Source organism: Megachile rotundata, unplaced genomic scaffold, assembly GCF_050947335.1.
Source record: "Megachile rotundata isolate GNS110a unplaced genomic scaffold, iyMegRotu1 scaffold0057, whole genome shotgun sequence".
Classification (NCBI taxonomy): domain Eukaryota; kingdom Metazoa; phylum Arthropoda; class Insecta; order Hymenoptera; family Megachilidae; genus Megachile; species Megachile rotundata.
The window spans coordinates 889950-906762 of NW_027473354.1; the positions used below are offsets into that span (position 1 = coordinate 889950).

The 16813-nt window shown below is 43.3% G+C and overlaps 3 long non-coding RNA genes across 4 annotated transcripts; all 3 read left to right on the forward strand.

Moving 5' to 3' along the window:
• Positions 1-2303: 2303 nt before the first annotated feature.
• LOC143266168 (uncharacterized) lies at positions 2304-5542 on the forward strand. Its single transcript, XR_013041247.1, has 6 exons — positions 2304-2434; positions 2522-2998; positions 3163-3300; positions 3410-3547; positions 3953-4175; positions 5187-5542. It is a non-coding gene; the product is annotated as an uncharacterized LOC143266168 (long non-coding RNA).
• A 4017-nt stretch (positions 5543-9559) lies between these two features.
• LOC143266167 (uncharacterized) lies at positions 9560-14595 on the forward strand. The gene is made up of 4 exons (XR_013041246.1): positions 9560-10132; positions 13787-13890; positions 14121-14231; positions 14464-14595. It is a non-coding gene; the product is annotated as an uncharacterized LOC143266167 (long non-coding RNA).
• A 147-nt stretch (positions 14596-14742) lies between these two features.
• On the forward strand, positions 14743-16561 carry LOC143266166 (uncharacterized). Of its 2 annotated transcripts, XR_013041245.1 has the most exons (4): positions 14743-14859; positions 16044-16082; positions 16150-16395; positions 16452-16561. It is a non-coding gene; the product is annotated as an uncharacterized LOC143266166 (long non-coding RNA). The 2 variants fall into 2 exon arrangements; XR_013041244.1 differs by having other exon boundaries at positions 16150-16555.
• Positions 16562-16813: the final 252 nt, after the last annotated feature.

Genomic DNA, 16813 nt, shown 5'->3' on the forward strand with positions numbered 1-16813 from the left:
TACACCTAACTTTAATGAAGCCACCTCTATCCCTCTCCCTATCTCCATTAACCTCCTTCTCAACCCCTTGTTTATTTCCTTGCAATCCTCGTCCAGAACTCAAATTTCTCTCCGTTCCCTTCTTATTATTCCAGAAAGAAAATAAGTCCTGAACCCCTTTACCAACCTGTCCAGATCTTTTCTTTTGTAGGCGTTTAGCCTGTTCATTCGGAGAACTATCGCTATCCGTTGCTTTCGTGTCTCCTCTTTCTGCCCTTTTCCTTTTCCTTACCACCAAATTAAAATCCTCCTCCTCCTTCTCAGTTATTTCCACGTTTCTTTCTTCACCGACCAGCTGTACCTTCCTCGGATTTTCACTCACGTCGTAGACCTCTTCAACCTGTTTAATGAGAATAGCGCCTTCATTAATGAGTTCATTAATATTTTTAAGCCTCAAATTGCTAAACCTAGGAGCTTCTTTTAATTTAACCGACTTCGAAAAAGGAGGAATGTTTTCTTGTTGGTGAAAAAGAGATGATTTAATTGACGCCGGTGATGGTCGTAGGCGAACCGTTTATATCTTAAGCCAGAAATATTTCTTGTTCTTCTCCCGTGAATAAAGGAATTGGAACTTCACGCACCAGAATGATTTTATTGAAATAAAGATTCGCTGTCTTTAATATTTTTGCTTATATTTCGCTCTGCTACAAAAGATGGTACAATTCTGTTCTCGCGACTCGCTTTATAGCTAGAACCTATAAGGAGAGGGGGTTCCGCGATCTACGTAGCGCCACGACGGTCGATCGGTGCTATGTGGTCGATAATAGCGATTCCTAACATTGCCGCCCGCCTTCGTCGAGATGACGAACGAATACAGATAGTTAGTCGCTCGTTTGCGTTTCGGGGAACAGACATAGTTTCGCTACGGGCCGTTTTAAAGTTGTTTGCGGGGTTCGTACGAGGACGACGCGAACCTTGCCATCGGAGCCAGGTAGACCTCGGTAATTCTTCCAATCGGCCATTTGGTTGGAGGAGTGATTTCCGACGTGATTAGGCAGAGATCTCCAGGCATCACGTTTGGTTGAGGCTGAGACCATTTGCTTCGAGTTTGAAGGGAGTGAAGGTATTCTGTCGCCCAGCGCCGCCAGAAATGATCCCGCATCTGCTGCACGAGCTGCCAACGAGAAAGTCGCGAAGTTTTTTCGTCGATTAGAGTGGGTTTCGGTACGGCAACGAGAGGACCTCCTATTAAAAAGTGACCTGGTGTGAGAAAATCGAAAGAATCTGCGCTATCCCCAAGAGGCGCTAAGGGACGCGAATTGAGGCAAGCTTCGTTCTGCGCTAAAACAGTGGTAAATTCCTCAAAAGTCAGAAGAGTATCTCCCACTACCCGTCTAAGATGGAATTTTAGCGATTTGACGGCCGCTTCCCAAATGCCCCCGAAGTGGGGAGCAGATGGGGGATTGAATTGCCACACAGTTCCTTCTTTAGCTAAGATATTCGCTACTTTCGACCATTCGATTTGCGCGGTTTGAAAGAGACGATGAAGCTGGGCGCGTTGGGCGCCGATAAAGGTTGTTCCTTGATCGCTGCGAATAAGGGAACATATTCCCCGTCGAGATACAAAGCGCCGGTACGCGGCGAGGAAAGCGTCTGTTGTGTAATCGGATACTAGCTCGAGATCAACCGCGCGAGAAGTTAAGCAGACAAAGACCGTTACATAGGCTTTCCGAGAACGTAAACACCGACCTGGACTAATTTTTATAACGAACGGCCCGGCGTAGTCAATGCCAGTATTAATGAATGGTCTAGACGGTCGCACGCGATCGAGAGGGAGATTACCCATTTGCTGTTCGGCAGTTTTCGCGCGCCATCGCCAACAAGTAACGCACGAAAATACGTAGGTCCGAACAGCACGACGTCCACAGAGGATCCAGTATCGTTGACGAAGAAACCCCAAAGTAAGTTGTACTCCGCCGTGCAAGGTTCTCAAGTGAGCTTCGCGAATGATCAGTGTAGTGAAGCGTCCCCTTTTTGGAAGAATAATGGGATGTTTTTCATTAAAGTCCTGTAGTGAGTGTTTTAATCTTCCTCCGACGCGAAGAATTCCCTTTTCGTCCAAAAAGGGGTTCAGTCTGCTCAATGGTCCACGAGAGATAGAAGCAGACTGGTCAAGTAAAGTCCTTTCTTCTGAAAACTCTATGTTTTGTATACATCGAATTAAGGTAAGTCGCGCATTCAGTAATTCATCAACACCAATATCCGTAGTAAGCTGAGGTAAACAATTCTGTATGTTTGTATTCCCGAAGCGAAGACACCAGCAAGTGATTCTACACAATTTATCCACAGATGAATATCGAGATATGAACTCCTCTAAGAAGGAGGAGCTAGTGACCGTGGAGCAAACTAACTTTGAGTTCCGAGCTTCCTTATCCGTGACTAAGTTCGAGAGAAGGTAATTATTCAGATTAGGATTATGTTGGGACAAAAATGTAGGTCCCTTCCACCAAATACTACTTGACCCCAACCTTTTTCCTGAAAGACCACGAGAAGCTAAGTCGGCCGGGTTTTCTGCCGACGGAATATGACGCCAGACTGCATGAGGCATCGATGTCTGAATCTCTGACATCCGATTGGCGACGAACGTCTTCCATTTAGAAGGGTGTTGCTGAAGCCAACTAAGAACTATGGTGGAGTCAGACCAGAGATGAAGTTCACAGGCATGCGGAGAAAGAGTATCTCTAACACTTTTTATAAGCCTAACCAGTAGGGTAGCTGCACATAGTTCGAGTCTAGACAGCGATATTTGTTTCAAAGGAGTTACTCGCGTTTTAGCTGCCACGAGTGTCATCGTGGGTGTAGCTTCGGGATGCTGGGACAAGACCCGTATATAAATGACTGCAGCATAGGCCCTTTCGGGCGCGTCAGCAAATCCGTGCAATTGAAGAATATTATTGTTAGATGAAGTAGAAAGCCAGCGAGGTATCCGAAGCGAGAAAAGAGCGCTCAACTCCGACAAGTAAGTTAACCAGAAATTCCTTTGAGGGTTGGGAAGGGGATCATCCCAATTTAAACTCAACAGCCAAAGCGACTGCATAAAGATTTTTGCGAGAAATACTACAGGAGCCAGAAGGCCCAGTGGGTCGAACAATCCTGAGATCTCACTAAAAACTGTTGTTTTAGTTATGAGTCCAGTACGATTCCGAGGTTGAGGGTTGAAGATAAAGCAATCCGAGGAAGTGTTCCAACTCAAACCTAGGACACTCGAAACTGCGTCAAAGTTGCACGCAGGATTAGAAGAAGAACCAAGGTAATCCGCTGGTAAGTTTTTTAAAAGATCGGGATTATTAGATATCCATTTTCTAAGTTTAAAGCCGCCCGCCCTTAACAACTCGATTAATTGTTGACTAAGGAGAGTGGCTTCTTCCAGAGTGTTAGATCCAGATACTACGTCATCGACGTAGGTGTCGTGCAAAAGACAGAGAGCTGCCAGCGGATAAGCCTCCTTTTCATCTGTACTTAACTGATGTAGAGTACGAATGGTCAGAAATGGAGCGCATGCCATGCCGTAAGTAACTGTTAAAAGTTTGTAAGTAGAGAGTTGAGAGTTAGGAGAATTTCGCCAAACGATTTTTTGAAACTCACAATCTGCTTGAGATACTCGAATTTGACGATACATTTTCTCAATGTCCGCCGCGAAAGCTACAGCATGTCTGCGCCAGCGTAATAGAATAGAAACAACTTCCGGTAATAGATTTGGACCAGTATGTACCAGGTCGTTTAAAGACAGACCTGAAGTGCTTTTGTGTGAGGCGTTAAACACGACTCTAAGTTTAGTAGTCGCGCTAGCTTGACGCCACACACCGTGATGAGGCAAATAATAGTTTGAACTGAAAATTTCTTGTTCCGGCACGCGCTCCATGTGTCCTAGCGACTCATACTCTTTAATAAAATCGCAATATTCTTTTTGTAGTGATGGATTTGAATTGAAGCGCGTTTCTAACTTCGCGAAGAAAGGGATAGCGGCTCGTTTGCTCTCACCCAGAAGAGAAGGTGAAGATTTGAATGGAAGAGACACGGTGTATCTCCCCGAAGCATCCCGAGAATCTGTTTTTCGGAAGTGATCCTCGCACGCCTGCTCCTCGCTAGTGAGCTGTTTTGAGTTGGAAGGGACTTCCTCGAGCTTCCAGAACTTGGTGAGTGTTTCTGTTAAGTCCGGATCCATTAATGAACACTGTAAAGATATTGCCTGATGAGATTCGGCTTTATTGTTTTGGGGGGAGAGTAAGGGTCCCGTTAATCCACCCAAGTGAAGTAGCCTGAGCTATTGGAGTATTTGGGGGACCTTGTATTAAACCGGACCGAATGATCTGAGCGTATATTCCCGCTCCCAGTATAACGCTTACACGTCGGAATGATTGAAAATTCGGATCCGCCAGTTTTAACCCTTGAAGATGCGAAAGCGCGACTGGACTTGATGAAGTTCTGTTCTCATACGCTGATGATCGAGGAAGCATGTAAGCGGTCAAATTATATGAAGTGGATTCGTCATAACGAGAATATAAACGTAGAAAAACCCTACCTTTAGTGAAGGTCTGTGTCTTTCTAACACCAATTATCGGGATTTTATCTGGAATTTTGGAAAGTCTCAAGATTTGAGCAACGCTTTCTTCTACCAGTGAAACCTCCGAACTGGGATCTATAAGAGCTCTGACGAGCATCCAATTTCCCTGGTCTGACTCCAGCACGAGCTCCGCAGTGGCTAGTATGACCGAAATCGATTCAGACACGGAACAGGAAGTCGTTGCGCAGTGAATAACCTTGCTGGAAGTGTCAGCTCGCTCTGAATTAGGACCGTTCTCCACCTCAGGACTTGCCCTGGGTACCTGGACTAAAGAAGAAGAACCAGCGGCAGAAAATTGCTCAATGTTCGAATGAAGAGAGGTGTGATGCTTACCCACGCATACTTGGCAACGCTTAGTGGACTTACACGCGGTAGAAGAGTGAGGACCCAGACAATTGTAACATAGGTGCTTTTCTGTGACCAGCTGCTTCCTCTCTCGAGGATTCATGCCCTTAAATATTGAACAAAAGAGTAATGGATGCTCCTTCTTGCAAATGGCGCATCGTTGAGTGCTGCGACTGGACGTAGACGTGGCGTGCGACCTTACGCGCGCATAGGAATTAAATGACGCTCCTTTTTCCAGCTTTGGTGCTCCTGATCATCCGCTGGACGCCGCCGATGAAATGGCCGAACCTTCCACAGCCTCCAGTGCTCTTACTCTTGTGATGAGGAAGGTTCTGAGCTCCTCAAATGTAGAAGGTTCGGTTGACGCTCCGACGTGTGATTCCCAAGCCATCCTGGTTTTGGGGTCCAATTTTCCGGCGATGACGAAAACCAGATAATCGTCCCAATGCTTGACTGGCCGCTTCAAAGCTTCGAGGGCTTGAACCGAATCGGTAATGCCGTCAACCAATCCCTTCAACTCTTGTGCGGACTCCTTCTTCATCGTAGGGTGAGATGTTAAAGAAGTAAGCTGGGCGTGAATCAGCACTCGTAGATATTGATACCTTTCGGTAATACACCGCCAGGCGCGTTCAAAATTATCACCGGTAACCGAAATGTTTTGTAATAACAGAGCGGGTTCACCAGATAAACTTGTTTTTAGATAATGGAGTTTTTCGACAAGCGAGAGCGAGTCATTATCGATGATGAGCGATTGGAAAAGATCACGGAAATTCGACCAATTGTTGTGTTCTCCCGAAAAAACAGGGAGCACTATTTTTGGTAAGGCTCGCAGCGACGAAGGATTTTGTGATGGAGTGCTCTTACCGGTAGAAAGTTCCTCCTGAAGATCCAGTAAAAATGCCTTTTGAGCCAGGTATGCTTCTTCCCCGATGCTGATATAGTCTTCCTGGAAGTAGAAATGCTCCGATTCCTTGGAGAAGACATCTAAAAGCTCGTTGTGAGTTTCGGAAAAAGCTGTCCAGTTTTTCTCCAGAAGCTCCAGTCGAGCACTGACCACCCCCTTTGTGATTTTTACCGCTCCCATCTTTTTCATATTTTCAACTGTAGATTTTATTCGTTTGAATAAATCGAGCTGTTTCGTAACGAATTTGTCCATTGTTTCAGAGACTCCAGAAAAAAGGAAAATAGACAGTAAGACCGTTAGCGACTTGCAGTGTTTGTTTTTGAGCGCTGACGGTCAAGGACAACCGTTAATCCCGTTAGAATTTAAGCCGATTAGTAATTACTATTTTAGGGATTAGCTCACCGTAATTACTCCGAATATCCGGCTCGAAGGACCAATGTTTTTTTGTTGGTGAAAAAGAGATGATTTAATTGACGCCGGTGATGGTCGTAGGCGAACCGTTTATATCTTAAGCCAGAAATATTTCTTGTTCTTCTCCCGTGAATAAAGGAATTTGAACTTCACGCACCAGAATGATTTTATTGAAATAAAGACTCGCTCTCTTTAATATTTTTGCTTATATTTCGCTCTGCTTCAAAAGATGGTACAATTCTGTTCTCGCGACTCGCTTTATAGCTTGAACCTATAAGGAGAGGGGGTTCCGCGATCTACGTAGCGCCACGACGGCCGATCGGTGCTATGTGGTCGATAATAGCGATTCCTAACAAGAAGGTTACTCAATTCGATCAGTATATATTTTCTTTTTCTATGTGTGCCCGCTGATTACGCCTAGCTGGATGCACCGATCGGAACAAAACCTATTGCATCTGGTAGGTTCTAACTTCCCATTGGTACCATTATCAAAAAATTTTGCATTTTTTAATTGCAAAGTATTGTTATTGCAAAAAAACCGGCAACTTTTGAAATAAACTTTTCTCGATTTTAGTGCGCTTTTAATATCTTATCACGGCCATGATTCTGAACAATTTTGTCCATATACAAATTTAGCGAAAAGCTTTTGTTTTCGAGATATTAGCTAAAAATTGTTATTAACTTTTGAAATCAACTGCGAACGATTTTAATGTCCTTCGAATATGTTGTTAGGAGCGTGGTTCTGGACAACTTTTTCCTCTTGCATAATTGACGGAAAGCTTTTGTTTTAGAGATATTAGCGAAAAACTATTGTTATTAATAGTAGTGGAACGCCCCGTGCTACGCACGGGAAAGACAAGGAAGGGCAATTACAATGCACTGTACCAAAACACTAACTAAGCTTTACCGCTCTGACACGCGACTTATACAGCAAGATGATTTCACGTTGACGTTGGTGTATTATTCCCATTGCTTGGTACAGTCTCTGTATCGTTCTAAAAATGCATCAATTTGATTTGTTAGAAAATTTGTTGCGCAGAATCTGCTATTATTTTACGGATAATTTGACTCTTGCGTAAGAGATACACATGTGCAACAAATTTTTGCAAAGAAAGTTAACAAAGGACAAATGGATGAAGTACCCTCAATCATGATGTAATTAGTTTGTACTTGTCCCTGAAAGAGTGTCCCTTATTTTTTTTTCTATGCATGTTCGCCGGTTTTTTCCTAGGTGGGTCCGATCGCAACAAAGTCTTTCGCATGTTGTAGAGTCTGACTCCCCATTGGTACGATTACCAAAAATTTTTTCATTTTTTAGTTGCAAAGGTTTATTGTTGCAAAAAAAATTGAAAAACGAATATCCATGTTGTCTTTTACTTAATTATGCTAATGACATTTACGCAGACAAAAAAAAAGCCCGGAAGAACTGTCTCACGGTATCCTATACAATTCTCCCCATTCCACTAAAAAGCGTGAAATAAAATAATTTTAAGAAAAAAAAATACACCGACTTCGAAATGCACTAAAAAGTATAAAATAATTTCTATTTCATTCAATCATACAATTACGTCACAGATATGAATGAAACCTATTTACTCGTTACGTAGTATATTAAATACATTTCAACCTTTTCGGAGGTGGCGCAAAATTAAAAATACCTCAGTAAACGTTGCTGCCAATATCCAGTTGATTGTGGTATGGAGTATTGGAAATTAATAAATCCTGAGAAAGGATTGTAACCGTGCTGGTTACATAATATAGGAACACCTTATATATCAGTTCATGTATTGTCGCGGTATGTGGTATCCCTACTCCGAGCACACGTCGTGATCATTATTTCATGGGGTTACCGGTAGAATATTTACCCCACTTTCACTAATTATGCGTGCGCATCGATCCCCACTCGATAGCGATCGAAGGAGGTCGATGCGAGGATCAAATTCGTCACTCTACGTCTGGAAGCGAATCGAGACGGTTTAAGAAATATCTATTCTGCGAAACACGGTACGCGATTGCGAGGTCAAACCGACCTGATAGATTTGTCAAGCCGACAATTTATCCGCGACGCGTAAATGCCTGAAACCGAGGAGTCGATCGTTCAAGCCGAACGGTGGCACAGTCAGAGTAAAATTTCGGAACAATTATTCGATCGTAAACAGCGTAGTAGTAAAACCTAAATATTAATTCGTATTAAAGCGAATAACCGAATCGATAATTTCTAAATTCATTGGGTAAAGAGGTGGTAAGTAACGGTTGATTGGTAGTCAATTCTCTTCAATAACTTTCGACGATATTCCCACAGTTGTGAATAGCGACTGAGATCATTTAAATTGTACATTTTGGCGTGGTACAGCTCTCAGGCTCATGCAGGCAATTGAAGTGTCGCTCGGCCCACATAAAATGTCCCGCCGTATCTTCTAATTGTACCTGTGTGCCCTTGCGAGAGGTAGTCTCGCTGGTGTAGAATTGTATGATTTCTGCCATGTTTGATCGGGGCACAGCTCAAGACTCGTTTGAGTAATCAGAGTATCGCCCAGCTCATGAAAGTGCCCTGCCGCTACTCCTTAGTTGTTCTCAAATACCTTTGTGAAGAGGTGGACACGACCGTGTGGCACAGCTTTCACGCTGTTTGGAGTTTAATTTGTTCAAATCGGATGCATCTTCAGTTTGGGTAACCGAAGTGTCGTCCAGCCCACATATTGTGCCTGCCGGCATCTTCTGGTTGTTCTCAATTAGTGCATGAATCTCATAGTACAGGCACCTTTTGGCTTTTCCCGAGTTGCTCGACAAGGTCAATTTGTGTGTTACTGTACTATTCGCGTCGCGAATTACACGATCGGATCAGTACTGTTGGAATCAGGCGTCCGGCATCAGAGCAAGGCTTGAGCCCCAACAAACTCCTCTGGACGAACTCCTAGGTGTCTCAACCTGATCTCGACTTCGTGCGAGTCTCCACCGGAACATCTCCTCCGATTTATCGGCCGAGTGTAAGAGGTGCTGCGACAACCCTCAATCGTGCTATTTACCGAGGCATCGACTCCAACCACCAATTTATATATTTATATGTAAATAACCAATCGAGATTTCACGTAAAGCATTTACTTTCCTTTCGCGTCTTCGAGCGCCGACTCATTGAAAGTCATCAGATTGAACGAAACAAAATTGTATTACAAAATTCGTAAATATTTTTTTTATGCGTGCGATTTAATATCGCGATAAATGAACGAATCTCTTATTGTTGGATATACATGTATATATGTGTTGGATTTGCAGAATATATATTGTGTGACGCGGTATTTTATACCCGTCACAAGGAACTTCCTCGGGAGACCGGACAGTCATTGCATTAGGAGCAGAAACCGTCTAGAGAGAGAACGAAGCGCATATAATATCGTACGACCGGAATCTGTCGCCGCTTTATTTTGTATCTACAATCGGATAACGACGTCATCACCAGCGAAGGAACACCGTACGTCGAGGGAACGCACCGCTACCCTGCCGCTACCCCGCTCGGATCCAGCAATAGACCAAGAGAGGCAGCGGAGTAAGGGGAGGAAGGTCTGCGAGAGAACGACGTACGCCTAAGGAAGGTTCCGCTACCTTGCCGCTTCCCCGCTAAGGACCTGCGATAGAGGAAGAGAGGTCGCGGAGCAAGAGGAGGTCCTGCCGAAGATGCCTTCGCGAGAAGACGGAAACTTCGGCCTGGGGTATGGGTGATCACGAGGTGTCCGAGTACCGGCATAAGGGCACGCGGTTTAGCATTCTGTATTCGGCATTTGCCCCGTTCCAAGTCATTTTCAAAGTATAACGTTTTTCTGCGGTATCCATCGCTGCCGTCTTCCGGAAACTGCCCAATCTCGGACATCTCAGTAAGCCCCTCACCTTCTATCGTTGTAAAAAATTCGAAATCGGGAACAATGTACCGTGGGTTGTCGAACACCGGGCGTGCCAATCACCGGCCGTTTCTGCAAAATGTGCCCGGAGTGTCGGCATTGAGCGTTAGTTAGTAATTAGATTAAGTAATTTGGGAAGTTCCGGAAGTATCGTGAGATAGGAAGATCGAGAAGCGATCTTCCTATAAGCCACGCTCGGCAGGTCACTGAAACGGACCGGGGGATTGGTACCGCGTTAGCCACGATTTAGTTTCTTAGTCTCGCGAAAGCGTTGCAAATTTTGGGCCCACCCACGTCTCGATTTCGACTTCTCATTTACGCGGGAGCAGATCGGAAAGTGCATGTTTTGTCGTATCGGACATTTCGTAGTTTGTCGTGCTAGTTCTCGCCTTCTCTCTCTAGACGGTCGTCGATACAGAATCAATTCGCGCGTAAGGATAAATCGCGTCGCGTTTAGTTCATTGCGTTAGATTTCGTGCGTTTAAGATAATTGCGTTTCGTTGCGTTATATTGCGTTTAGAATATTTGCGTTTCGTCGCGTTATATCGCGTTAGGATAATTGCGTCGCGTTTCGTTAGTTAATAGAGTTGCGTATAAATAATTGCGTCGCGTATCATTCCGGAAATCGACGACTGTATCGCGCTTAGGAATTGGCATTAGTTCCCGTTTACGGGATTAGAATCACGTAGCTTTCGGGCATCGGTCAGTCGCTAAGCAGTAACGAGCGAACTGGTTGTCGGTACGGGATTATACTGTTCATCGCCTAGATTAATTATATTTACAATAAACAGCGCTGCTTTTACTAAATACTGCTGAGTCGAGGTCTCTTACGAATTATCCCGGAATATTCTATCAAATCCGCCTCCGCGTTTAGCCTCCTTACCCTGTAAGAATCACGCCACTCTACCATCGCGTACGGATACTGAGCTGCCGGGCCGTTCCGCCGCCGGTTCGAGTCTTTCGCGTTAAAGTTCCTTATCGCGACGCGGAAACGCGTCTGGCGCCCAATTAATTAATAAATCAAAGCGGTATTGAACAGATTCGAATCGGACGCCGAAGTGCTACTCGTCCGTGAATCCGCGGAGGCGCCGCGACGGTCGTAGTCGCGGATCAGGTCGAAAGGGCCGTTTCGAGAATTCGCGGGCGGGGCGGGGTCGCGGGCCACCATCGAGCTAGCCGCGAAATACCGCGTAGCAATTGTCTTATGTTAATTATAAACGAAAGAGGTTTCTCACTTTCTTTAGCGACCAGTCAGATCACTCCGCTATCCAGTACCTGGAGGCCCGAACCCTCCATTTAAATCATTCATAGATTAAAGTACTTTTATTCTTACTGAGAAGCCCGAGCTGGGCTTTAAACCAGACAGAATTCACAGAAAATATAACGACAAAATTCGTAGAAGCAACGTAGAAGTTTACATAATACGAACCATTATAGATATATCTGGTAATATACGTAAATGTAACGACTACATCTTCATTTCGCAACGTTTCTGATATAAATGAAATTGAATCGACTTCGTTCGCATGTGGAACCCATGGATCTAAGAACCTATAAACGGAGCCCACAACGCGGGAATTACCAAATTTGCGGCAGATAGGCTCTATCTTTATAGAATATGCGACGATCGTGTCTTTCCGTCGCATATTCTATGACTCTAGATAGACCATAGTTATATTCTACACGCACTAACACCTACTTCGCGGCGTGCTGTCGAGTTATATGTATAGAAAAAAAAATAGCTATACAAGCTTTGCCTATGTTCGGCTGTCCAAAGGTTGACATGTTCAAGAAAATCTTTTAATTTTGCGCCGCCTCCGAAAAGGTTGAAATGTATTTAATATACTACCTATCGAGTAAATAGGTATCATTCATATGTGTTACGTAATTGTATGATTGAATGAAATAGAAATTATTTTGTACTTTTTAGTGCATTTCGAAGTCGGTGTATTTCTTTTCTGAAAATTATTTTATTTCACGCTTTTTAGTGAAATGGGAAGAATTGTATAGGATACTGTGAGACAGTTCTTCCGGGCTTTCTTTTGTCTGCGTAAATGCCATGAGCATAATTAAGTAAAAGACAACATGGATAATTCGTTTTTCAATTTTTTTGCAACAATAATCCTTTGCAACTAAAAAATGAAAAAATTTTTGGTAATCGTACCAATGGGGAGTCAGACTCGACAACATGCGAAAGACTTTGTTGCGATCGGACCCACCTAGGAAAAAACCGACGAACATGCATAGAAAAAAAAATAAGGGACACTCTTTCAGGGACAAGTACAAACTAATTACATCATGATTGAGGGTACTTCATCCATTCGGTCATTGTTAATATTCTTTGCAAAAATTTACTGCTAATGTGTATCTCTTACGGTTTAGAACTGCGCAAGGGTCAAAGTATCCGTAAAATAATGGCAGATCCTGCACAACAAGTTTTCTAACATATCAAATTGATGCATTTTTAGAACGATACGGAGACTGTACCAAGCAATGGGAATAATACACCAGGGTCAACGTGAACTCATCTTGCTGTATAAGTCGCGTGTCAGAGCGGTAAAGCTTAGCTAGTGTTTTGGTACAGTGCATTGTAATTGCCCTTTCTTGTCTTTCCCGTGCGTAGCACGGGGCGTTCCACTAATATTTATAACAATAGTTTTTCGCTAATATCTCTAAAACAAAAGCTTTCCGTCAATTATGCAAGAGGAAAAAGTTGTCCAGAACCACGCCCCTAACAACATATTCGAAGGACATTAAAATCGTTCGAAGTTGGTTTCAAAAGTTAACAACAATTTTCGCTAATATCTCGAAAACAAAAGCTTTCCGCGAAATTTGTATATGAACAAAATTGTTTAGAATTATGTCTGTGATAAGATATTAAAAGCGCACTAAAATCGAGAAAAGTTTATTTCAAAAGTTGCCGGTTTTTGGCAATAACAACACTTTGCAATTAAAAACTGAAAAATTTTTTGATAATCGTACCAATGGGGAGTCAGAACCTACCAGATGCAAAAGGTTTCATTCCGATCGGTCCATCCAGCTAGGCGTAATCGGCGAACATACGTAGAAAATATATATATATATATATGTAGCGTGCAGCGTTGATTTTTTCGCCGCTACAAAGTCGATGTTTCGGGGCCTGGGAAATGTCCAGGTACCGGAGACAATAAAACTTTCGCCGACCAGATGATGTTCCGTTGTCGTGTGTTTACGGGATTTCTCCTCTTGAGTTTTTCCCCGTGCTTGCGGTGCTTAGCAGCTCAAGAGGCAACGAAAAAGGTCATTCGAATTACCGACTTCGACTCGAACGGTCACTTTTCGATCATCGAACACCACGTGCATTTCGATCAATAAAGTTCTCGTTATTGTTAAACGGACTACGATTCATTCACCCTTCACCTCATGTATATACTGATCGAATTGAGTAACCTCCTCCTTTTTCGAAGTCGGTTAAAAACAAAATAGACAGATATCACACCGATAAAAGTAGATAACCAATATACCTACAGAGGAGGCCCTTACCCTAGATAAAACTAAACCACAATATTGTGTTATGGAAAGCAATGAAGCAAGTCCCGCCCACCCGTCTAACAAACAAATAGTTATTATAAAATCTATTTTTCTTTTTAGGGACCGGAACTGGCACAGATAAATCTGGAACTGGCACATCCAGGACTAAATGGCGGGAGGACGGACCCCAACCTCAGCTCTCCAATACACTACAAGGACAAAAAGTACGTAAGTATATATATATAAATAAAAAGAATAGAGAAACGTCTATTATTAACTGATAAACTAATTCTTTTCCAGGTATCGAGTATGCCGTAAATCTACTAATAACCAGCTTTCCTATCATCATCTCCTTTTTTCTTTATGATATTCGAGATCAACCCCTGTACCGCATTCCAATCCTCTTTGTTCCTAAACATAATCTTCAGTAATTCTAAACATTTTTCTTTTTCAGGTCCTGGAGTGAGGTTAATACTGTGCTGGGATCTAGTCCCCGCCCAAAACGGACAAGAGACCACGGTATGTGCCGGCGAATCTTCTTCTTCTCGACAATAGCAGCAATCCGGTGAATTTCTTCTGCCAATTTTGTATAGGAAACCATTAAACGTTCCATGGCCCGTGAAGAATTGGACTAGACAATAGTCCAAATCTCCAAATTTTCTTTGGTTCCACTCGGATATCTCCGGAATAAGGAATTTCGTCCACTTGGATCCTGCGTATTCTTGCCACTTTCTTTGCCACTCTTCTAAGAGAACCAAATGTTGCTCTTTTTTAATAATGTTTTTTTCTTTTTTCAGGACTAGGCCCTCGCGCTTCCTTATCTGTACCATTTCATTATAGCAGTTAGCTCTCATCCTAGCTACTAACTCAAGGGGAGGTACACCCGAAAAAAACCCAGCACCCAAACCAGAAGAGGTCCTATATGCCCCACAGGCTAGTTGAGCACATCTTCTATAGATTGCTTGCACAATCCTTTGGTTTCTTTTGTATTGCTCTAAGGCTCCTACCCAGACTGAGGCTGCATATAAGACTATCGAGGCAACAATTGATATTAAAAGCTTCCTCTTTTTATGTTTAGGGCCAGTTACTCTAGGAAGTATTCGGGCAAGGGACTGAAGAGTGCTAGAAATCTTCATCTCAACTCTGCGCAAATGCGCATGAAAGGTTAAACGAGAATCCAGTACAACTCCTAGGTATAAAATACTATTGCTTATCTTGACCTCTGTGTTTTTAATCACCAGCTTGCATTGGCTACTATTATTCCATCTTTTCCCAAAAATAATTGCCTCCGTTTTTTCCGGTGCTATATACAGCCCTTTACTCTCCAACTCACTTATCACCACCCGGAGGATTTTATTCATTTTCCGTATCAAGCTCTTGGGATTACTCCCTCTCACGATGATTAGAGTATCATCCGCATAGCACACAGGTGTCGCACCCAGTTCTTCAATTAATGTAAGGATACTATGGTAAGCGATATTCCACAAGAGGGGTCCAAGTATAGAACCTTGTGGAACCCCTCTAGTGATATTAAAGGTTATGGAACCTTCCTGTGTGTCTATACTTCCCTTCCGGTCTTTCAAGTAACTTTTAATCATCGCAATGAGATAAGATGGAAATCCAAAATCGTCAAGCGCCTCAATAATAGAACTCCATAATATAGAGTTGAAAGCGTTCCTAATGTCAATGGACACCGCCAGAACCCCTCCTTTCCGTCTGGTACCTTTACGTATTTTTTTAATCACTCTATCAATGGCGTCCATCGTAGAAAAACCTTTGCGGAAACCATATTGCCCATGATGTAACGGTGCGTGTAGTTCCATCCAGTTCTCCATCCTGTTACAGAGAATAGGCTCGAAAATTTTCCCGACTTCGCTGATAAGGCAAATAGGCCTATAATTTTTATTACCGTCTAAATCCTGCTTTTTTGGTATCAATACCACTCTTGCGGTCTTCCATCGGGAAGGGAATTCGCACACCTCTAAAAGTTTCGAGAACTGCAAAGCTAGGAAATCAGGGTTGGCCTTCGCGAAAAGAGCCACAAGGGCCCCTGGGATGCGGTCCGGGCCAGGGGTTCTATCTTTTTTTATTCTTTTGGCCGCAGAAGTTACTTCCTCTTTTAATACCTGCAGGGACCCCCCCACTCTCTCCTGATATTCTCTAGGAGAAAGGCCTTTCTCTTTCTTCCTCTTAAACCCGGACCCTTCGGGAATAGGCCACCCACCACCCTACGCGCCTCATCCGCGGTAGGGGGAGGTTCCCTACTCCTAAGCTTCTTCATCGCAATTTGAAAAGCCTTTCCCCACACGTCTCGGTCTAAATCTCTAATTAAGGCGTCCCAACATTTACATTTTTTAACTTTGATTAATTTTTTTAGGTTCCTTTTAAGGTCACGATGTTCATTCTTAACCACCAGGTAGGTATCCGAATTAATTCCAAATTTCTTCTTATATTTCTTCGCTAATCTCCCTTTTTTATTGCAGGTCTTCCATAGTGTCTCCACTTCGGAATCCCACCAGTACACATTGCTTTTCGCCTTTGGCCTACTCTTACAAGATAAGTATTTATCTGCTATTTTACATAGTACGTTGCAGATGCTTTCTTCAGGGTTGCCATGTGCTCCCCATCTTTCCGGGGTTTTAAAGCTATCTAAGATAAGTAATATGTTCTTTTTTAATTTTTTCAGGGTCCCACGAGAGCTCCCATTAGTAGGATGACTACGCGGGCAGGTAAATAAAATTTCAAAACTTATGTACTTATGATGACTTAAGGATTCTTCTTCCAGAACGGCCCAATTACGTACCCTCTCAATCATCCCCGCAGAACCCAGGGTGATGTCCATTACCGATTCTCCTAAGGCACTGACATATGTGGAAACTCCCGGTTCGTTTAGGCAAGTAAAGTTCTCCCTAAGTATCCATTCCTCTATGATCTCACCTCTTCTATCCCAGATGTTCCCACGCCACATGCGGGCGTGGGCATTAAAATCCCCAGTAATAATAAAATTAGTCTTATCCTTACCAAAAAGTACCGTAATAAATGACGTTAATCTATCCCAAGTTTCACAAAAGTACTGTAAATCTACGTTAGGCGACACATATACCGACACCAACACAAAACCCCGCACCTCAATGAACACAAAATCTC